Below are 24,157 nucleotides of genomic sequence, written 5' to 3' on the forward strand. Positions count from 1 at the left end.
AGAAAGCAGTACTGAGAGATAAAGTAACACCTCATTATTCAAAACCTGTCCCTTTCTCTAAAATTAATTATAGCAATATAATCTATTTCAGTGTGTTTCTCTGTCTGCAGTAATGAATACCCGTCTGTTAGATAATTAGAACATGTAAAGTATTATAAAGGAGATTTCTATTAAGACATGTTAATGAAGAAATGACAGTCATGTTTTTAATGAAACATGTATTTTGTGCTACAAGTCTGTAACTGGTTTTGAGTTATCCCATCTATTACCTGACCTAGGAATGGATAAAACATACTACAATTCATTTTCTGGGTAGACAGGACAGGTGAAACAAATGTTGAGTTGCAGCTCTTCTGCTGAAAATAAAAACCCGACAAAATAATTTTTAATTTAACAGGAACAACAGCCGACAGTATATGGCAACTGCCACAATGGACAACAAGTCACAGTGGAGGAGAATTTGCTGTCAGTTAGGAACAGGATGGCACTATGTGGAGATTCAGAGAAATGGAAGTGTAGAAGCTCCGATTCTTTGAATGCTTTCTGTGCAGCTGAACCTACAACAGCTGATGACAATATCTCACAGCTTTCAACTTTATGAAGGGGATCCAACTATGTCTAGTGACCACACATATTGAATGCTATGGAAAAGTACAGAACAAGAGACTACTTGTCTTTCATCTGTACATCACTGTTGGTGAATTTATTTTTTTATTTTGCATTGTCTGGTGCATTTGCATTATTTATTTATGTGTTTATTAATCAATGCAGAATACTGAATCATCTGAAACTTCTTCAGGTTCAGCTTTGGAGTACAGGAGTTAAGAGAAAACAATGACAATGTACAATCACAGAAATTAATTACAAAGGAAGCTTAGATGTGTATCCTCATTATTTACAACAGCCTTTAACAATAGTAAGCAGTTGTCTTTTAATGGTGTGATAAGAACATCAAAGTTTACAGACATAATTGTGTCTATTTACATAATGTATACAACAGTGTTATCTGCTTTCAAGATTTAACTTGGAATTTAGAAGAAAAGAAGGGAGAGAGGGTGAGCTAAATAAATAAAAGATGTCTGAGAGCTGAATTATTTATTAGAAGGGGAAGTTAATGGTGCTGTTGATTATGGGAAGGATCTGGCATGAGGTATACAGTTTATGGAAGAATGGGGGGACAGGGGTTAGTAAAGAAATTAGTGAAGTTTGAAAATAAGGATAAGCAGAGGTGATCAAGGAAATGGATGAAGGAAAGGTTGCTGTTTATTTCAGGATGTTGGATGACAGAATTGGATGAGGTTACAGCAGTGGGGGGGGGGGTGATTTGTTGTTGGCTTGCCTTCTGCTGAGGAAGCATTTTGCACTCTGCTTTTTTGTATAGGCACTGTTTTAATCCTACACAAACTTTTGTGAAGGTAGGCATGGCTTTTATATGTAGCAATAGTGTTTCCCTTATTTTAAGATCTAGTGCAGACACTGAGTCCTTTGGATAGTCGTACATTTCAGGGTATTTCAGGTTATGAGTAGAGTGAGGGAGGGGAAGGTATCTTAGATTGTAACAGGTGGATTTTTCTGAAAGTCTTCCAACAAAGAAGGGGAGAAAGTTTATGTTAAGTTTATACACAATAGATGCATTTAGAAGTTTAGATATATTGGGAGCCATTTAACCTTTCGAAACTGTAGAGCACTGATGCCCTACTTGAGGTGACAGGTTTAGAAATACATATATATTATATGAAGTAGTTTGCAGTGTAGTTATGTTCTTTTCTGAGGCTGATGTATGGATTGGAAATGCATATTCCTATTGTGGAAGGAGGATTCCTCTGCCATTTGCTACTCTCTCTTTCAGAAAAAGAAAGTGTGAGATATTTTGTTCTAGGATACAAATTCATTTATTTTGGCTTTAGTAATTTGTATGTGGTATAGAAAGTTGAGATTTGTGTCAAGCCATAACCATAGGAACATATAATGCTTAACAATTCAATGGACTTTTTGTTTATGAGGGCAATATTGCAACTGTTTAGAATTTTGGGTAATCTTTGTAGCATTCCAAACAGCATGGTCTGTTTTATTTTTATGTTGAGACTTGAGGATATATTCCATAAGCCAGTTTGAGAGGACATCATGAGAATTCTATAAGCTACTTCACATATTTTCTTAGGAAATGGTTTGATGCATAAATATTCATGTTGCCATCATAAACCATTCTGCTGGGATAGGTGGGGGTCTTTGGGTAATTTGTAAGTAAATAGAGTTTGATAAAGGGGATAAAGTATAACCAATGCCTGTTTATTATAGTGACACTAAAGCACTGCAGAATCTGAGTACTCATACCAGCTGAATGTAGGAAGTTTATTAAGTGGTGTTGGTCAACTAAATCAAAGACATTTATGAGGTCTATGACTAGAACACACCTTTCACTTGTACAGATTGTCACAGGATATCCAGAGTTTTGGCTGATATTTTTGCTGTGTTCCTCATAAAATTTGTGTTTTTTTAATAGTCATTCAGGATGGAGGTCACTTAATAATGACAGACACTTTTGTTTCGGACTTCATAATCTTCAGAAAATGCATGCTAATGCATAAAATTTTATTGTGTCAACTTTCGACGTTTATAAGGGCAAATTACACGAACTCAATGAGGAACTAAACCCACACATAAGGCTGCTGTTTAATCTTAGCCTTACTACAGGATACGTAACCAAAGAATGGCGTACGGCAACTGTGGTCCCACTCCACAAAGGCGGTGCTTCTACGGACCCTGGAAATTACCACCCCATAAGCTTGACGAGCCTTGTCTGCAAAGCTATGGAGAGGATCATAATGGAACTCATAAATAAAGACATTGGGGACCTACAGACACTGGATCCTACCCAATTTGGCTTTGTCAAGGGCAGATCCTGCCTCTTGAACTTGGTCGACTTTTTCGAAACAGTCACTAAGGCCATTGATGAGGGTAAGGCAGTTCACACAGCCTACCTTGACCTAGCAAAAGCATTCGACACAATACCCCAATCGGGCATCATAGAAAAGCTCACCAGCTTAGATGTAAACCCATATGTCACAAGATGGGTTGCAAACTGGCTCAAGGACAGAACACACAGGGTTAGAGTTGCTGGTGCCATGTCAGACTCTAAGCCGGTCACGGGCGGTGTCCCACAGGGCTCAGTCCTGGGCCCCCTCTTGTTCGGCATTTATTTTTCTGAAGTGCAGGCAAACATAGGGGGATTGTGGCTGACAAAATTTGCAGATGACTGCAAACTGGGCACCATAATTGACACTCCATCAGACACAGACATCCTCCAGAAAGGTCTCATAGAAATGGATAACTGGTGCCAGAGCCATGGCCTTAAGCTAAATGCCAAAAAATGTATAGTCATACCCTTTGGGAAAAACAAGGTAACCCCTAATTACCACATAGGTGGTAATCCATTAAACACGGAAGAAGTTATCAGGGACCTGGGGACCCAAGTTGACATTAACCCCTCTTTTGACACTCACATTGCCAAAGTGGTTAGGAAGACCTTCTACATTGCCCACCTGATCATGAAGGGATTCACATCCAGATCAGGAGAGGTCATTGTACCCCTGTACTCTTCACTTATCAGACCAATGATTGAGTACAACGCCCCATTCGGAATGTACCTTACCTGACACCTGCAGCAGTTGGAAAGACCCCATAAGTTCCTCACCAAAAGGATAAAGGGGCTCAAACATATGTCATATGATGCCCGACTGAAGAAACTCCAGCTCTATTCAGTCGCATACCGTCTGCTCAGAGGTGATCTGTGCCTGACATACAAGGCCATGTCCAACCCGGAATTAATGGACATGCTCCACCTCAAAAAATCCAAATCCACCAGAGCCACGAGAGCAAGAGACTTAAACCTCAACACGGATATAAATAGGACGTGCTGGAGGGACAGATTCATCACCCAGAGACTCCCTACACTATGGAACAGAATCCCAGTCCATGTGAGGCAGAGCCCCTCACTGACTCTGTTCAAGAGAAATCTTGACGAGTGGATGGGAGATCGTAGGTTTACCCCGGGAATCATCTCTGTATCACTGCTGGACAGAGGCACAGCAAACTAATGGGTATAGTATTCTCATCCTAAGGGGTGGTGAAAGCCACACACACTCTGGCTAGGCTTATAAATGCTCTAGGGCAGATAGCCTAGTATGAACCTATGAACCTATGTGTTCCTATTTTTTTGTCCTTTGCCCCACTTTATTTAATGGCTTTGTACAGATTTCTTGCTCTATGAGGTTGAGAGGTATGGACTAGAGGGTCTATCAGAAGTCTGTTAATCTTCTTCCTCTATTGCCTCATAGAATGTAAAGTGCATTCCATTTACAGTGCTTCTGCCAATAAAGACGCCATGCACCTCAGCTGTCCTGAATTTGCAGAATATCCAGATTTTTATCTCATATTTTTGCTCTGCTCCTCATAACATTTGCAGATTTTCTAGCAAATCATTGAGGACTGCAGTCACCTTACTAATGACAGACATTTGAGTTTCAGACTTCATATTCTTCAGGAAACACATGCAAATGCAAAACCTACTATTCTAGCAACTTTCTAAGTTTAGCAAATCAATTTTTAAAACCTGTCCCTAGTTTGTGGGCCTTTGTCCCCCACATTACCTTTGGCTTTGTCCCTGATTCTTCCTTTAAGAGGTTGAGAGCTCTGTTGCTGGTGATGAGAGAGAATCTGTTATAAATCATATATATTCTACTGGCACATGATAATATGGGAATTGATCAAAAATCATACATTTTGAGGAAGAAATACCCCCAGATTCACTAATCCTCCATGGAGGACTACTCTAGTCCTGCATGGAAGTGCCAGTTTAAGAGGAGGATGGCAGCGTGCCATGCATATTAAGGAAGGTGCTCTGCCTGAACACCTAATGCTACACGGAGCGTGGACGAGTGCAGGGGTTGTGGCTGAGAGCAGAGCTCTCAGAATAAATACACCCCTGCAAAGTAGAACAGCCGAATGTGTACATAAAAGAGCGAGACCACACATAAGTGTCCGCATATCCCCACCAACAGTCCCCATGTGTTCAACAGCAACAGTACACTGAAAAAAAAACACGAAGAAACCCTTGTAGTAATGTATTTACAACTCAGAATACAGCTAACCGTAAACACCCATACATCCATATGTCATTAGATAGATATATATATATATATATATATATATATCTATATATATATATACACAGCAATATATACATACATATATATATATATATATATATATATATATATATATATATATATACATATATATATATATATATATATGCATATACATATATATATATATATATATATATATATATATATATATATATATATACATATATATATATGTATGCATACATATACAAATATATATATATATATATATATATATATATATATATATATGTGTGTGTGTGTGTGTAAATATACACATATTTATAGCTAGGATATGATACAGCAGTTAAGAATTACATATGTTCACAGGCCATGCAAATGGGGGTGAGGGGTCCAATCAACAAACGTGTAACACGTAGCATCAACCTCCCCCCCCCAGCTAGACCGGTGAAACATACAGACACACAATAAAAGTAAACACACCACTGCTTCCTGGACTACAGGCAGGACACTACCAGTGGGAGAGACCCGCCAAGTCTAATCTTGAAACAAAGACATCAGTGTCCCTTGTGGGACATCCCAAAAATTGATGATGATTGGAGTCAGTCCCTGTAACGATTTATCTAACCAGGCTGTGTACGTACACAGACCACTAGGTTGGGCAAGCCTGATGACCCATGGGGTCGAGACAACGTATGACATGGGTCCCGAGATGTGGAGAGTGGGCAGTGTGTAGTGGTGTGGTTAGACCCCACCTGCACCCACAGTAAGGATGAGTGCTGTAGAGGAGGGGCAGGTGGGGGAATTATGGGTATGCAATTATGGGCCTAGGCGTGCAGGTGTAGGCTGGCGCAGTTGTATTTGGACCACCCCGTGGATGTAAGTAATATTGCGAATTGGGCAGAGCTTCCGCCCATACCTCTCAACCTCTTAGAGTAAAACCTCTGGACAGAACCTAAACTGTTGGGGGGACAAATAGGGACAGAAATTGAATATTCCACTTACAACCGTTGAAAGCTGATAGAATAATAGGTTATGCATTAGCATAACTCATCTGAAGGATGTGGAGTCTTAGACTCAAATACTTGTCTGTATTTAATGACTTCAGTTCCCAGGTATTTGCCAGACAGGTGCAGATTGTAAGAGGAACACACCAAAATTATGAGGCAAACTCTGGACAGTCTGTGGAAACTGTACGGTCGACAGGTATGCTTTCGCCTAACGGGCAGCCATCCCCAATATGGATCCCACCGCAGCACAGTCCAGTTTACATGGCATAATATGGTACAACCATGTGTATTGTTGCATAACCCACTACACAACACCTATGAACACATGGTCGCAACACCCCATTGTATGCATGTAAGCCGATCTAATTGGCATCACAAGCTTTTATTGTAGTCGTCACCTCCACCCAGGGGTGTGAGTGTCCAACGCAAACACCAAATGCAGTGTATATGCACAGCTGTTGTAGACAACATGGCCAGCTCTGGACCTTCCCTGCAGCTGTCCTGCACATCCCTGGATAATTCCCCTACTAACTCCCCTCTTTGTGCCCCATGCACTACATGTAACTATCATCCCCTGTTCATTTCTATTAATGTTTAAGGTTACAGGTAGGTGACACCCTCTTCCCCCACTATATTGCCAGTATCTGGAACCCCAGCCCACATGTAGTATCACAGCTGTCCCATAGGACACATGTAAATAACACATGAAGGAACACCACAAGCATACTTGGATCAGCACAGGCTCACCACTACATCAACTAGTGAAACCGACACCTCTTGTTCTGCCTCACATACAAATCCCAACATCCGACAAACCTTTCCTATTGCTCCTCATCCAATTATTCCTACAGGCTACTATACAGTTACAATATCACCCCCACTACCTACCTACTCCTTAACTATTCCCCTCCACTGTACCACACAGGTATGGAATAACTACACCTACCCCGAATACCTGCATGTAACCTATCCAGATCTGTTAAACAAGAATCCAACTTCACCTTAAACTGCCCTTTGTCAACAGTCATACCTAACATGTAAACCTGACCTAAGCATGGATAATACTGACATGTTAACGTAAACTACGCATGAAGAGTGGGGGATATAGCTATGTTATGTCTGTTACCCTCTATGAATGTGAACACCCCAGTATTAATAGGAATAAGTAGCTGGGGTCAATGTGGAGCTCTACTCCCCGGGCCACCGCTGACAATGGACAAGCATACAGTTTGTCCCGGTTGACAAATGTGAACTAAATACACGAAGTTGCATGTGTGTATGTGGGAGCAACCGGGTGCAAGCCTGTTTGGCCGCCGGTATGCGATTACCATACTGTTGAAGCAATGTAGAGGCTAACTCAGTGCAAGACACTGCAACCAGAGGTCAGCAATGCTGTGCTTCACGCAAACCAGTGCATACCTGCCTACAAATATTCTACAGTGCCTTAGTCACCCTGTAACCAACAGCTGTTGTTGTGGCCATTAACAAAATAATCTGCACTGCCAGGTTGCAAACCCCCGACCCTGCACACTATAGTTGACGTGAGTTCCACTAAGCCATGACGGATACACATTCAGCTGCTGTGATCACAAACACATCATCCAGCACAGTCATCCAACAGTATAGGAAATGTATACAAGTGTGTAGATTAATACCAGCACACGTGTCCATTGCTCAACCACAGTATTATGAGCAGTCTATGTGCATCACAGAACAGTGCTTTTCCAATCATACTGTGAAAACAGTAGTCCTGCATAATACCGAAGGGAGTAATGATATATGGTGCACACCGTGGGGGTGTGTGAGCATGCTTCATGCACAGTATGTCACACCTGGGGCGTTAGTTCCGTGTAACCAGGAGATGAGGCTGGCCAGGTGTGTGAGGAAACTACTGCTACACATAACCCTGGCAGGATGCTACCAGTGGAAGAAACACTGTAGACCAGCTAGGTCTACTCTTGACACAACAACAAGTCCATCCCTGTCGGGATGAATCAACAGTTGTGGGTCACATCGATGTCTCCACCAGTATCGGAGGAGGATCAAGGGAAGGCTGGTACGTAACTGGACTAAATGGACGAAGAGCCTGCAAACGCTTGGGTTGGGACAGTATACTGGAGGAGTACCGAGACATGAAGAGAGGGAAATGTGTGGAGGTGTGGTATGGCAGGTCTAGCAACTGGGGAATGGATGGATGCTGTGTACGTGGAGCTTGGGGGCCGGAAGGGAACATGGGTATGTCATTGTGGTAGACATATGCAAATGAAGCAGAACAGCAATAGTGTAGTGGGCAGAGCATCCGCCAAATGCGCACGCATTCCCGGGTCGAGTCCCACTGCTGCACATCCTATTTTCCATGTGAAATCCATATGTTAACATCATTGTGCTGTATAACCTACTAAATAATATTTATATTTGCACAGGAGTACTGGCTTAAATGCACATGTGAAGTGTCATAATGACTAGGGCACTAGTAAGCAGGTGTAAGCACATAACAGCAGTAGTACGCATGGATAAGCAGTTGTAAGCATGTGTATGTGTATTTGTGCTGGGGTAAGCATTGCCTACATAGATTGAGCTAAGTAGATGCTAACTGAGTGTAAGGAAATGCAACTAGAGCTCTGCGCAAACCAGCGCACACCCACGTACAACCACTCCAATGTCTCTAACTCACTCTGTATCCGACAGCTGGTGTTCTGCCCTGAAACAAAATATACAACCTCTGCAAGGCCCAAACCCGGGACCCTACATATCATACACTACCTGATTTACCAGTAAACCATGGCAGATGTACATACCCACTTATTTCACATACATATCATCCAGCACAATCAGTCAACAGCACAGGAAATGTAGTAATATCACATCACACAACCTCTTAATGCATGAATCCCGGACATTGTGCACCATAATGTGGGTACATATAGGGATATTATTCATATTCAGATCATAGATACTAGGCTACTGCCCCTACAACTGCCCCCCATTTTGGCCTAGCCACCCCCTGTGAGACTCAAACCCTGTACCTTGTGTTTGTAAGGCAAACACCTTAACCATTAGGCCACCCTCCCAACCCCTCATATCATGCTCTAATACACTTAAAACATTGCAAGTTACACAGTTATATGTAGTAGAACACATATATTGAAGTAGATGATAAGTCTGAAACACGTACGTGTTGGCACGAATGACTGACCTCAGTCCTAAGGTCATCCATGTCAATTGCCAAGAGAATGAGGTATAGGCCACACATATAGGCTGAACATGCATGGACATATGGACAGATATACATCTGTAAATGTAGACAGATAGACAGCTATAGGTGTATATATATATATATATATATATATATATATATATGTGCATGTATGACTCACAAATAACCATACAACAGCAATTGTACATAGCAGTACGCAGTTACAGAATGCGCTACAGTGATTACTGGGCTATCACTTTCCCAGAGGTGTATTTCTAGGTGAGTGACATCAGCAGCTTTGCCAAAGTATGTATTATATGGAATGTGAGTGGCCTAAAAACCATTGCTGTCTACTCAGACAGACACACACACACACACACACACACACACACGCACAGCCACACACACACACACACACGCACACACACACACACAGTTGCCAGGTCTGGGGTTCGAACACCTACCTAACTAGTTTATCACACTACAGCAGTACGCAGTTACAGAACGTGCTACGGTGATTATGGGCTATCACTTTCCCAGAGGTGTATTTCTAGGTGAGTGACATCAGCAGCCTTGCCAAAGTTGAATATATGTACTGTACGGAGTGTGAATAGCCTAGCAAGCATTTCTCTCTACACATTCAGAGACAGACAGGCACGTACACAAACACGCTCACACAGTTGACAGGTCTGGGGTTAGTGCTACTACCTAACTAGTCTATCATGACAGCAGTATGCAGTTATGGGACACACCATGCATATTACTGAGCTATAGCTCTCCCAAAGGTGTAATTCACATTGGATGACCTCAGCAGGCTTGTCATACTACTGCTATGGGGAGGGCAGTGTGTGCATGGGCCATACCCCATTTATGTAGGGGGTGACATGCCACACGGGGTCATATGTCACAGGTATGTGTATACAGCTACTAGGTGGCTACTTCCTTGTATGGTCTTGTTGCTCAGCTGGCATATGCACCACATAGTCTGTCATGCTGACAGGTACTGGTGGCTAGTATCTGCAATGGGCTACATACACACCTCGTGTTGGTGGCCCTTTGGCTGTGTGCCAGTTGGGACAGGCCCGCATGGCTCCTTGTCATGGTCACCATCTTCTACACATCTATGCTCATGTGCCTGTGGCTTATTATAGTGTGTTGTCCTTGCATATTTGTATTGCTATCCACTGTATGTGCAAGGCAGGAGTGGTGCATACTGATATGTGTCCGCACTGAGAACTGCGACTTCCAGATATGTCTGGTCCACTGGTGTTTGCAGTCATGGCCTTCATGTGTTCGTGTGTGAGCATGCCCAGTATGACCTCTCAGTATGTTGTTGACTGACATTGCCTTTATTCCTCTAAGTGTGTGAGCATGCCCAGTATGGCCATTTGTGTTGCATGTGTGGATCACGTCCAGGTAGTTTATTCTGCAGTGCTGTCCTTTGTGTTGTACACCATCAGGTAGCATGCTGTGTCTGCAGGCTATCCATCAGTCATTTGCCATTGACTGTTGCTACATTTCTGCATAGTGGGGGGGGGGGGGGCACCTGACTGTTTCAACTGTTCTACACAGGAGTGGGGGGGGGCACACCTGACTGTTATTATAAGTGTATGTTGGATGGGAGGGTGCACCTGACACTTGTACACATTTGCTAGGACTGTACTGATATGTCAGGTACTCCATTTAAGTCTGTAGTCTTAACTATCCTGCTGGCTAGAGGCTTACCAGTGTACTACAGATCCTAGCTTTGTTTACCTACATATTAGTTTCTGACTTCCTAGCCTTCACAACTTACATCCAACTGGCTGGCCTGCTGTGGTCTGTCTGTGTAGGCCTGGGGTAGGGGTTACCCATAGGGCACATTCAGAGGCCACAGTACAGAATTTGTTTGTGTTATTCTTCACCTGTCCTGCTGGCTGAGACTGTTGTTGGGTATGTGAACCTTCCTGACTGGCATGTGTGGCTCTTATGGATACCCATGTCACTCAGGCCATTTCCTGCAGTGGGTTTTGTCACCCTGTGTAGTACTGGCTACTATGGTGACTCCAGTATGTGTTACAGATGTCATGATGCCACTGTGGGTGTCTACTGTCTGCTGCTTTGACATTCGGCCACCCAAATCACTTGCATGTTTATATACATACCATAGCTACGGGTAAAAACACATTCTACTCCATTTGGCAATTGGTAGGTTGACTGACTTACCTTGAGGGTGTGCTGGACTTGAGGATGGTGCCAGAGGGCTGCCTATGTCAGATGCACGTAGTACACTCCCTATACATGGTTGGGCACAGGTAGTGTCATGTTTGGCATCCCTTTTACTGTCTGTGCGAGTCAGAGAGAGGTGTAATTCCCTGGGCCACTACTGTGTCAGTGCATATGCTATGTGTTGCCTCTTTGCCAAGGCCAGGGCATACTGGGCATGCCCCCTTCTGCCTACTGGGGCAGGCTCAGGTTGTTCCTCCTCCGAGTCAATCTGTGCCTGTACGGGCCTTGGCAATGGTGGGGACTCTGTTTGGCCCTGCCCCATGCTGTTCCTGCTGCAGCTGTTTCCACAGGATCATATTGTGTACCATAGCACATACCATAATAATTTGGGTACATGTAGCTGGTGAATACTGCAGGGCTCCACTGGATGTGTCCAGACACTGGAACCGTGACCTGAGCATCCCAAACACGCGCTTTGTTATATGCCTGGCCTGTGCATGTGCCTCATTATGGTGTTGTTGTTCAGGTGTGTGTGCATTTCTGATGGGTGTCATCAGCCACGGCTCCAGTGGGTACCCAGCATCCCCCACTAGGTGACCGTAGGGGATGTCCACATCGGCATATCTGTGGTACAGCTGCGTCTGTTGCCATATGTGTGAATCATCATAGCTTCCAGGGCAGCCAGCACACACATTCAGTATAATGCCCTGGGCATCACATATGACCTGGCAGTTGATGGCGGGGATGCCCCTGCGGTTGATGTAGGCCCTACCCTGCTCACTGGGTGGTGCTTTGATGCATAAGTGCATGCAGTCTATAGCACCCACTACCCTAGGGTAGTTTGTTATTTGGTGGAAGAGATGCATATTGCTGGTCAACACCTCATGTGTGTTGAGGAAATATATGTGCTCACTGGCATGTGCTGACATGGCATCCAGGAACTGGTGGAATATTCTGGATGCTGATCCCTGTGAAATACCCATGATATCCCCAGTTGTGGTTTGGGAGGTACCTGTGGCTAGCATACCTAGGCCTACACATACCTTGGTATACACTGGGATGGGTTCCCCTCGGCCAGTGTGGCCTGCACAGCTCAACAGTTTGCTGTAGGAAGTCTTTGTCCACCCTATAGCGCTCCACTGTCTCCAGTTCATGTAGCCCCTGGTAGGTTACCCTGGGTCTGTACACTCTTCTCTGTCTCCACACTGTGGGTTGTTCAGCAGCATTCACATCCTCACCACCCTCAACCTCTTGCACATGTTGTTCTATGTTGCCTGCTGCAGCCCTTCTCATTTTGTAGGTTTGTTTTTTTAAATTTCCCCGCTTGTATACACCGGTGGTGTAGAGTGTGGAAAAACCAGGGGGGAAGATGTTTGCTTGGTTTATAGTTGTGTTCTGGGCTGGGCTGGGCTGGTCTGCTGCCTGTGTAATTAGCTGATTCTGATACATTTCACCTGGCAACTCAGCTAGTTCTCCTTGATTAACTTCCTACTGCTGTTTTCCCTTCCCATTGCCTTCCTGTTTAAGCCTGTGTGCGTGCAGCGCAAACAGAGTGCTCAAATGTGCACAGAGCTGCTATTTCCTGGTTTAACTTCCTTTTTCTTCCTATGAAACTCGGTGTGCACACCCGCTTACACTTTATAAGGAGTGCTAGGCCATTTGGACACACTTCTAGCTTAGCTGTGCTAAGTTAGGAGAAGTCCCGAGCCACAGGGCTCCAGTCCACTTACAGTACGACTGACACACACCCCCATGATGTCACCTATATCCTAGTCTTGCACCCAGCTATTTCTACTCTTACACTCTTGGGACCTGCCTCACACCCTGGGGAAATCTGGGATTCACTATCCTTCCCCTCATTTGCATAGGATTGCCTGCTAATGCAGAGTTACATGTCCCACACTGAGCCCTCCCCCCTTAGCAACCATTACTCACTGGCCAGGTTGCCTTATGCCTGCCATTGACTTGCATGGCTGAGTACTGCATTTAGTTAGTATGCTTATTTTAGGTTTGTTTTATTATTTTCCCCCGATCCCATTTGCGCACTGCTGCCCTATGCTTAAACTTGCAAGATCAGCAAAAAAACATTAAAAGTTGGGTTTTTTATTTTTTACACATTTTGCAATGCCAATGGCCTTCTACTTGGCCATTGGCATGCTTCATCAATGGTATGCAGCCTTTATTTGGAGCTGTCATAGCTCAGTTTTGTAGTTTGCAGAACTGTACTCTGTTACTAACCGAGTACATTTCTGCAGACTGCACTCGTCCTGCACTGACAGCTGCCTGCTTCCTGGATTGCAAATTACCCTCATTTGCATGGTTTTCACCTGCAAATGAGGGTAATTTGCATACAGGAGCTCGGTCTGTGCAGGATTATTATAAGAGCTCACATGCATGTCCCAGTAGCTTGTTCCTGGATCGCACGTCGGCCATATTGCCGAAAATAGCTCTTAAACTAATCCTGCACGCTATAACAGGCTTCGTAAATCCGGGGGATAATGTTTGGTGTTAGGTTCAGTTATTGCTGTTTTCCACTATTCATGTATAAAACATTTAGTAAAGTAGATGGTGCTGAGATGTTTTAGTCAATGGAGAATGCAATCTTAAAAAGTGATATAATCCAGGACGGACGGACATCGATTCCTATGGGAACATCAAAAAGGATTTTATCTAAAAGAGTTTGAACATCTTTTAATCATTTTTTCTGAAAGAGAAAAGTAGATAATCCGTTGTAGGTTCTGTTATCTTATTGCTTAAGTTTATGGCTGTTGGGCTGGTGGGGACAGTGAGGAGAATTCCTTTAGGAAGTCAATCAGGAATAAAAATGCTGAAACTATAGATACTATGTCATCTTTTAAAGAGTCTTTGGGGGTGTCATACAGTTAATTAGTCGATTGTCCGAGGTTTTTTCCTTGCTGTTTTGGAGTGAGGTTTGAAATGCAATTAGGAAAATGTTTTTGCTTCATATGGTAGATTTTTTTGATTCCTAAGCATTAGAAATTATTTTCTGTTTTATTATTAAGTGTTTCTTGTCCATAGACGGCAAGCTGTTTCTTGTCATTTGTGCTTTGAGATCTTTGGTAACCTTTATTTATATAATGGCTTAAGGAGTCTGGAGGCATTAACACCAAAGTATTAGTTTTGTAAGTGGAAAAGGGTGTTAGCAAGGGAAGTAACTAATGTTTTGCTGTACACCTAGTAATAAGTCCCAGTTTACTTGAGAAACCTCATTTTGTAATGCTTCATTTTTGTTGTTTTTGAATGGAAAAAAATTAGTTTAGGAGGAATGTTTTTGGTTGTTAAATATAGGGTAAATCATGGGACAATTGCCATTTTGATACTAAGTCAAGCTGATTACCTACTCCTGAAAAATTGTCTGTTTTACAGTTTGGACTTAAGACAACTTTTGCTGAGTAAGGCTTTGACTTATTAGGGTGCCTTGAAGTCTACATTTGAAGGGTTTAGGAGGGGGTTGTTGATGTCCATGAGAATGATTTTGTCTTGGTTTGTTTAATAATGTAACTTAGAATTTATATAAATATGCTGTCATTTGTTGCTGGGTGGAAGACAGTCAATATGTCAGTCCTGGCTTTCTTACCAACAGCAGGTAAAATGAGCTGTCCATCAGGATAGCCTGTAGCCATCTCATCCAGTCCATCATCCTAAAATAAATGGTAGACTGCATTCAACAAGCTACAGACAACAAGTCAGGAAAAAAAACTAGTGCCTCCATGGAAATAACACAACAACTCAATAATAAAATATTTCAGCTACATAGCTGTGAACAAGTAACTGTTTAAAATGACAAGGGTTGCAATGCTAAGATCCGAAACATGGAGAATGGATGACTGAAAATCTGGAATTATGTACACCAAGTCCCATATTTCAGAATATTCCATTTTCTCTGAGGTATGGAGATCTTGGAGTTAACTCTGTGGTTGTAGGGAGCTTTTGTTCACATCAGGTGGTGCAGGGGAGATTTCTCCCCTGCAAAAAAAAAAAAAGTTTAAAGATAAGGGTGATGTTTGATATTTGCTTTTCTCCTGTATTTTCAGTCTTTTTTTCAGCCTTTTAGTATTCAGCATTGCAAGCTCCAGCACTTAAGAAACCAAGGAAATGATTCTTAGTGGCTCCTTAACCACTGTATACAAAATACTTTCCTGCAAAATTCAGACTCTAGTCATTTAAAGTCTTGAACTACTTTTATTCCATATGCTCAGAATACACACACACAAAAAAAAAAACAGGGCACTGAACTGTCTGTGTTTCTAGGCTAAAGAACACTGTAACTACATGTCACAGACCTCAACCAAGCAGTACTTTTCCAGACAGTGACAGACATTAACCAAAAATGGAACTGTTGGTACAGTATTACCTAATGGTAAGATAATAAGCCGAGCTGACATAATGTTCCCTCATGTGATCATGCTTTCACCAGCTCTGTACCTGTCTCATCTAATTCATTTGCACTCCTCTTAACTTTCCTAACTACTGGTGTTAGCCCGAGCACATTATTAACATGCTTACCCAGCCCCTGCAGGTATTCCATTACCTCATTCCCTGATTCCCTCATAACCGGTACTCTCCTCAGCATTTACATTTTCTGATCATTCATGCTCTCCTCCTTCGCCCAGCTCTTTCTTCCTTAGTGCTGCCTGTTGTGGCATCCTTGCCCATTCCGTGATATCTCTGCTAGTGACTAAACTTCTCCCTATAGCAGCACTGCTTGCTACACCTTGCAAATCAGGTTGCTAAGAACACATATGTAATCTTGTTGAGCTCTCGGACCAGACATGAAATCTCTTAGTAGATAACTTCTCTAGAAATGTAAGTCTTGATCTCCACCACTAATTGCTTACACTTTAACTTATGAAATCTTTATGTGGATTACTAAACCATTCATTTGACTATGATATCAAGTATATAATTCTGGGATTATAAACTCTCTGTCTCTCTACATATATATATATATATTTATATATACATATACACACATATATATAGACACATGCACACACACACACACACACACACACACACACACACACACACACACACACACACACACACACACACACACACACACACACACACAATTTGCAATTCATTAAAACATAATGTAATTTTATGCATAATACTGGACATTTTCTCTCTCCTGGTATTCTCTGTATATGGGTTTTGGTTCAGTGTATCAGCTAAGCTTTTAAGAAACAGAAACATGAAGAAGAGAATGGAAGAGGGGAAAAAACTGAAGAAAGACAACAAAAATAAAAGAGAGAAGTGTTATCACTAAACTTTTCCTTTCGTTTTTGGGTCACACTCATTCATCCCCAAAATTATAACCCTCCACATAAATTACTTGGCACAGCAAGCTCATTAAACATTCTGATGGGGGATGTATCATACTTAAAGGAGGACACCTTGAAAAATAGTAGGATAAGCTTTTTCACATAGTACTTTAATACATTTTCCCTGGAGGAGTCAGGCAATGAGCAACAGACAATCCCCTTTCTAGATGTGCATTTATAATACATTGAGTATCATTTGGCTGACTGCATACATAGTCTTTCAATGTATTTAAAAATGCTAATGCCTCAGAGGGTACCATCTCCACTGTCTTTTCCAGTAGCTCATTCTATGATACGAGTCCTCACACGTCTCCATGAGGAAGTACTTTTACAGATCTAGGAAGTAGCTGGTCTCTATAGTCAGGCTGGTGGTATCTCATCCTAAAATGCTTCTTGTTTGAGATTACCCTTTTACACATCTCCAGCATGACCTAGTATACTGTAATGATGTCCCTCTCCCATCAATTTTGGTCTACAGTAAAGAAAACCTAGCTTCTCTTTCAGGAATACTCATTCCCCTGTATTTTTCTCACCTAATCCTTGTATACACTCCAGAAATGCATTTAACTACACAATGTATGACTTGAACACGTATTGGAGGAGTCAGACTGGTTACAAATGAAATAAGTATATATAGTTAGCTCTCTCACTCTCCACTCTATATACATTTTATATATAATATACACACATTTATACATAAACTTGTATTTGTTTGTGTGTGTGTGTGTGTGTGTATATATATATATATATATATATATATATATATATATATATATATATATAAATATACACACACACACACACACACACACACACACACACACACACACACACACACACACATGTCTATAGATAGGCACACAGGATATGACCTTACCATGGCTTGGCAGAGAAGAAGGATTATCTCTTTATTTTTGGTATTTACCTCAGTAATTTAATTATCTGGTAGAAAATGCAGCTATATAAGCATCCAAACACAACTCAGAATGTGCCTCAATCACTCTGTTAAAAAGACAGCACCCAACTTGAGAACTAGACTTGTCTAATCCTGTTGTAAAGTGCTCAACCTTATACTATCTTCCATAGAAAACTCTGCTTACCTTTACTTTAGGCAAAAGAGGCTTTATATATTCTAGTACTGCAAGCCATACATTTGTAAGTTCAATAACCTAAAAGACACAAACAATTAAAACAATTACTGTTAAACATAAGAAATGATTTATACACATTTATAATACAAAATAAAATGCTCTTAAGATATCCAGTGAATAATAAACATTAAAAAAATCAAATGCATATCAGGCTTTAAAAAGATTTATTCTACCGATTAGAAATCAGTTTTAAAAGCCCTAGGCAAGCTTAGCTAGAGTTAAAGTAATATAATAAATTTTACCTCACTGCTGCCACAGTGCCTGATGGCAAATCAAGTCAAACTCAGAAAACTAAATGTGTAATTGATTATTTTTTTTTACATGTTGGGCAAAAGCCTAAATTTCCGACTCACAGACAAGGCCACCTTGGTCACAAGGTCTATTGTAATACTGAGACTCATAAATACAAGTGCCAAAGTTACAAAAAGAAAATAAAGGACAATAGTGATTATCAAACATAGATTATTTTTAGATTTAATAAATGCCCAGTTTTACACAGAAACAAAACTCATACAAAAAGAGACTTTTAAAATTGTGTCTTTTGTCTGCCTCAGCAACACCAGGAAAATATATTTTAAGAACTTATTTCCAATCCTTAGCTTGGATACTGCTTCTGAATTTTTAATAGTTTTCTGTAACACAGGTAGGAGTGTTTATTGCTATTTAACAAACAATATTAACAGTTGAAGTTAAGAGTTTGACCTTTACATGTGATGGGAATTAGTTAAACTTTTTAAAACGTATAACTTCTAATAATGTGGCTATCAAGCTGTCTTTTGTTTTATTTAACATACTCATATTGGATATCTTATACAGACAGAAGAGTTATAACAATAATCTCAGAAAATTAACCAGAAAATAAAAAAACAGTAGATGGTAAAAAAACTTTATTCAGCAGACGGATTCAGTTAAGCGCTTTCATCCCTGGTTTACATCAAGGGACTTCTTCAGAACTAAATCACAATACTAAAACACACTTAAAATGGTAACATCAATTAATTCTCCACCAATCAGAGAGTTAAATAGCATATACTCAAAACTAACCCTTAAAATGGTGGATTTTTAAAAGGCAAGAAATACCAGAAAATTCATTTAACCCTGGATATACAAAAGCATTACAAAGAAACTGCCATTTTAATTCACAAAGTTCAAGATGCTCTGGTTAGTTTTGGGTATGTGTTTTTTAACTCTCCGATTGGTGGAGAATTAATTGATGTTACTATTTTAAGTGTGTTTTAGTTCTAAAGAAGTTCCTTGATGTAAACTAGGGATGAAAGAGCTTAACTGAATCTATCTGGTGAATAAAGGAGTTTTTTTTTTTTACTATCTACTATTTTTTATTTTCTGGCTAAATTGGTTCCTGAGTTGTGTGGTATGGATGGTAACAGTACTGGTGAAGCTACACTCTTAGATGTTTCTGTTCCAGATGGGTATCTGGCCTAGCTTTTTCATCAGTTTGTCCAATAGCTGACTCAACAATCTACCTTTTTGCAATCTTTGGGTATGCCATTGAATGCCTGTAATGGTAGTAATGGTAGTAATTCAAGTTTGGGACTGCCATTAACACAGGCTAGCCCTCCTGATATAACTATAAGGATGACTGAACAAAGTGGAGTAAATAGCTTGGACAATGGAACATTTGCTTATTGGAAAAATAACCCTTTCAGTTTTAACAAGACCAGTGGTTTTAGCAAGCAGAAACAGACTCAAAATGTTCAGGTTCGTGGTCCTTCAATGTTTGAAAATCTTAAGACAATTTGACAGTGCACCGTTAAAGTTCAAAAAGTTGCAGCTTGAAAATATCTATTTGCAAGAGAACATTGACTTAAAACAAGTGCCAAAAGAATTGAGGCTTTGGTGCTCTCCTAATGATTTGACTGCAGAGAATGATGTGGTTAATGAGCTTCACCTGATTTTTGGTCATGCTGGCTTTGACATTATGAGGCTCATTATGTGAAATAAAACCTATGAGATAGACAAACTGAATAACATTTTAGAGAGGCTTGACAATAGCATTCACAAAGATTTGCTGTTTGACTTTTATAAAACGAACTATGACAGTATTATTTCAAAGGTGGATGGTATATATTCAGAAATATTTATTAGGAAGCAAAAAAAAGATAAAAAGGGACATTGACATGTACGCTAAGAACTGTACATATCCCTTTACGCCATCACATCAAGCTGAAGCTAATAGTTTACCCAGTCAACAGCATTTGAACGCAGAAGAGGAAGTGACATCGAATCAGAGTTCTCAAAGGCGGGGAAATTTCTGTGATGCCATTTCCTCATCACCACAGGCTGGACCGATATGGCGTTCTGAACGTATTAAAAATTACAACCAAAATAAGAATTCAAACATGAATAAAGAAACACAGAATGAAAGTTATGGGTGAAACAGTTCAGTTTTTCGCTGAGATTACAATTGAGAGACAGCAAATTTGAACTATCTAATGCAGGAAGCTCTTCCAAAAAAGAAAAATGCTGTTTGGCAACAACAACGGAAGAAACATTAAACCTTGAATGTAGTGAAATAAAAGGTAATAGTGAACTTTTTAATGACTGCTTCAATAATGACATTGCACCTTTTTCTATGGCACTTTATGACAACGCAATTTACTGACATTAGTGGTGATCTTTTAAATGATGTTAGTGAAATACATTCTGGCCCTGAAGTTATAAGTAACACCACCGATGATTTTAAGATCTACAATTATTCTACTAAGTGTTTAGATACAGCTCATGCCAATTTGTTGGCAAAAGGATTTAGTTTTGGGCCTGCACGAAGGGGTAACACTGCTGATCTTTTACTTGACTTATTTATTTATTTATTTGCAGTTGGTTTACCAGGATAGTCCATTGGGCCAAGATGAACCCGTTTTCAATGGAGTCCTGGGGAGAAAAGCTCCAGACAAAATAATGTTACATTAGGTTATTAGAGATGATTATACATTTTTAACAATTCAAGCAGGAATACATATTAAAACAAACAATACAAATGCATTATACATTGTAACAATTCAAGTAGGAAATCCATATTATAAACAAACATTACAAATAAGTTGACAATTTATGAAACTTGTATCAAATACAAATTATAAGGGGTGTACAAAGTTAAAATGAGAATTCGGTACAAGTTAAGAGTTAGTATTCTTGCAGAATCTCAAGACAGTATTCTAGCAGATGCCCTAAATTTAATGAGAGTGCTAGAGTTAGGAGGACTTGTGAATTTTAGTGTTTGTTATATGGGGTGGAAGCAGGAGCATTCCCACTGTAATGCTAGGTAGGAATGAAGAGATTTTTTGAAATTAAAATGGTTAGAGGTGGTACGAATGGATGGAGGTAGGGAGTTCCAGAGGCGTGCAAGGCCATGTGATAGAAGATTTTTGCCTGGGGGACGAGTAGGTTTATATATTTCAAGTAGATTTTGGTTGTTGGACCTTAATACTTTATCAGGAAGGTGCAGTTTAAAGACAGTGGGAGGGAGGGACAGAGGGAGGGGTTGAAAATGAGCTTATGACCGAGGGACAGTTGAGTATAGGTGAGATGTTTGGGTAGTTCTAGCCATTTTAGTTGGAGAGAGGAACAATGGTGGGTAGAAGACTTTTGGCTGGTAGCAAACCTGGCAATTTTATTGTAACAGGAGGAGAGCTGTGTTTTTAAAGATGTTTGCAGATTAGTTAGAAGAGGGGCTCCATAGAGAAGGGAAGGAATAAGAAAGGAAGTGGAAAGAGTGATTTTAGTGGCAGTTGTAAGGAAGTACTTTTGCCGATAAAGCATACCAATTTTTTGATGGGTTTTTTTGATATTTAGTTGTAGATGGGAGTTGAATTTTAGTTGGTTGTCAATTTGGACTCCAAGTAGTTTGGTCTCTGACACTAGCTCCAGAGGAATGTTATTTTGACTAGTAATAGAGAAGGTGTTTATATTGATAGAGTTGACTTTAGAAGGGGTGAAAATCATTAACTTGGTTTTAGAGGCATTTAGTGCCAAGTGATTATCTTTCACCCATTGCTCAGTGGTAGAAAAAGCATCCTGGGTTAGTTTTAGGAAGGAGGGGATAGATGTGGCAGAGCAGATAATGGTAGAATCATCTGCATATTGGATGATATTGGAGAGAGGGATAGTGGTATGGAAATCATTTATAAATATGTTGAAGAGGAGGGGTCCTAATATGGAGCCTTGGGGAACTCCGGTTGGGGTATTAAGGAATGAGGAGGCTGCCTTTTTCCATTTTACTGCTTGATATCTATTTGCTAAGTAGCTGGAGAACCAGTTCAGTGATGAGGGAGATAGGTTAAGTTTTGCAAGTTTGGTTAGAAGCAGCCTGTGTGAGATAGTATCAAAGGCTTTAGAGAGGTCGAGTAGAAGGGTAGAGACAGTAAGGCCTGAGTCCCAGGCTTTATTTACAGTTTCAAGGAAGGAGAGGAGTGCTGTCATAGTACTGTGATTAGGTCTGAATCCATGTTGTGTGGGAGTTAGCAGGTGGTTATCTAAGAGATAAGGAAGTAGTTGTAGTTGAATACATTTTTCCAGGAGTTTAGCGATGGGAGAGAGGATAGCGATGGGGTGAAAGTTATTAACATTGTTATTGTTACCACCCTTATGTAAAGGTATGATGAAGGCTTTTTTCCAGATTTGGGGAACTATGCCTCCTTGGATAGAGCGATTGATTAGTATGCTAATGGGGTAGGCAGTTGCTTCAGCAGATATGTTAAGAAAATAGGAGGGGATGTTATCAGGAGCATTAGTGCTAGGTTTTAGTTTCTGAAGTAGTTTTTGTAAAGTAGAAGTGGGTATGGGTCTTAGTGTGAATGGTGGGGAGTGTGGAGAGGGGGTATTAGTGGGTGAAGAAGATGTGGAGGAAGTGAGAGTAGGAGTAGAGGTAGAGGGTACAGAGTTAGTAGATGTGAGAGGGGGAGTGGTAGTAGTGCAGGGTGGGGTGTTGTTTGGGGTGGATGGGGGTGAGTTGGCGAAAGTGTTGTTAGAGAAAGAAGAGGTTAATTTTAAAATAGAATCAATGAAAAAAGAGTTGAATTGAGTAGCTAAGTCAGCATCTGGGGCATTAGGGTCTGGGGTGGGGGTGACAGGTTTACTGGGATTAAGTAGAGTGGAGACACCTTTCCAGAATTTCTGAGGATTTGTTTTGTTATTGTTTTGGAGTATAGAAAAGTAATGTTGTCGATCATGGATGATGAGCTTTTTTACCCTGTTTCTAAGTATTTTATATTCATTAAGGTAATGTTTTAGTAGGAAATTAAACCTCAGTTTGTGGTTTAAGTCCAGTGGGACATTTGAACCTGACATATCTAAGTGTTTAAAAAAGCCAAGCTTGTTCAATCCCCCAATATACAATCTTGTACGTATTTTTGAAATGGCCTGTGAAATTGACTTTAGGGATATGTGTAATATTCAAAGAGAAAATTATTGTGACAATTTTACATTTGAACAAACAAGTCTTTTGACAAAAATGGTTAAAGAAAGAAGCATACGGGTTATGAAACCCAACAAAGGTAATGGTATAGTTATTATGGAAACTGTTGATTATGTTAAGCATATGAATACATTACTGATGGATGCTTCATATTGTGACGTATCCAAAAATGAAATCAACATTGCCTTTGGTAGGATAGATATGCAACTTAGTGACATGTTATATCAGGGTCAAATGAATTTGGATGCATATAATTTTGATAAAAATGACTGTCTCAGGATAGCAAGTATTTTTGGAATACCTAAGATCCATAAGGATACAACTAACCCCCCCTTTAGACGCACTGTTGATGGCAATAGATGTAAGACATATTTTACTGCCAAGCTCGTGGATGATTATTTAAAGAAGGGGTTGGGTGGTTTGGATTTTATTTGCAAGGACTCGTGGGACTTTTTAAACAATTGAAATAGTGTAAATTACACTTAAGATATATTTTTTGTAACTATAGATTTTCAAAACCTCTTTTCCATCATTCCCCATGACATTGGGCTTAACTGGTTGGAAGAACAGTTGGCCGTCACTAAGAAATTCAACCAGGACACAATAAATTTGATTGTAGCATTGATGGAAATTGCACATAATAACAATTTCATTTATTTT

At 40.5% G+C, this 24,157-nt stretch overlaps 1 protein-coding gene across 3 annotated transcripts in view; it reads right to left on the reverse strand.

The window, feature by feature from the left end:
- Positions 1-24,157, reverse strand: part of DDR1 (discoidin domain receptor tyrosine kinase 1) — a 1,200,914-nt gene that overhangs the window by 639,715 nt on the left and 537,042 nt on the right. For all 3 annotated transcript variants that reach the window (XM_044083163.1, XM_044083162.1, XM_044083159.1), the window contains exon 3: positions 18,013-18,081. The gene's annotated coding sequence lies outside the window, so the exon portion shown is untranslated. The remainder of the gene's footprint in view (positions 1-18,012; positions 18,082-24,157) is intronic.

Source organism: Protopterus annectens, chromosome 9.part0 (genome assembly GCF_019279795.1).
Source record: "Protopterus annectens isolate FY-2018-M chromosome 9.part0, PAN1.0, whole genome shotgun sequence".
NCBI classification, from domain to species: Eukaryota; Metazoa; Chordata; order Ceratodontiformes; family Protopteridae; genus Protopterus; species Protopterus annectens.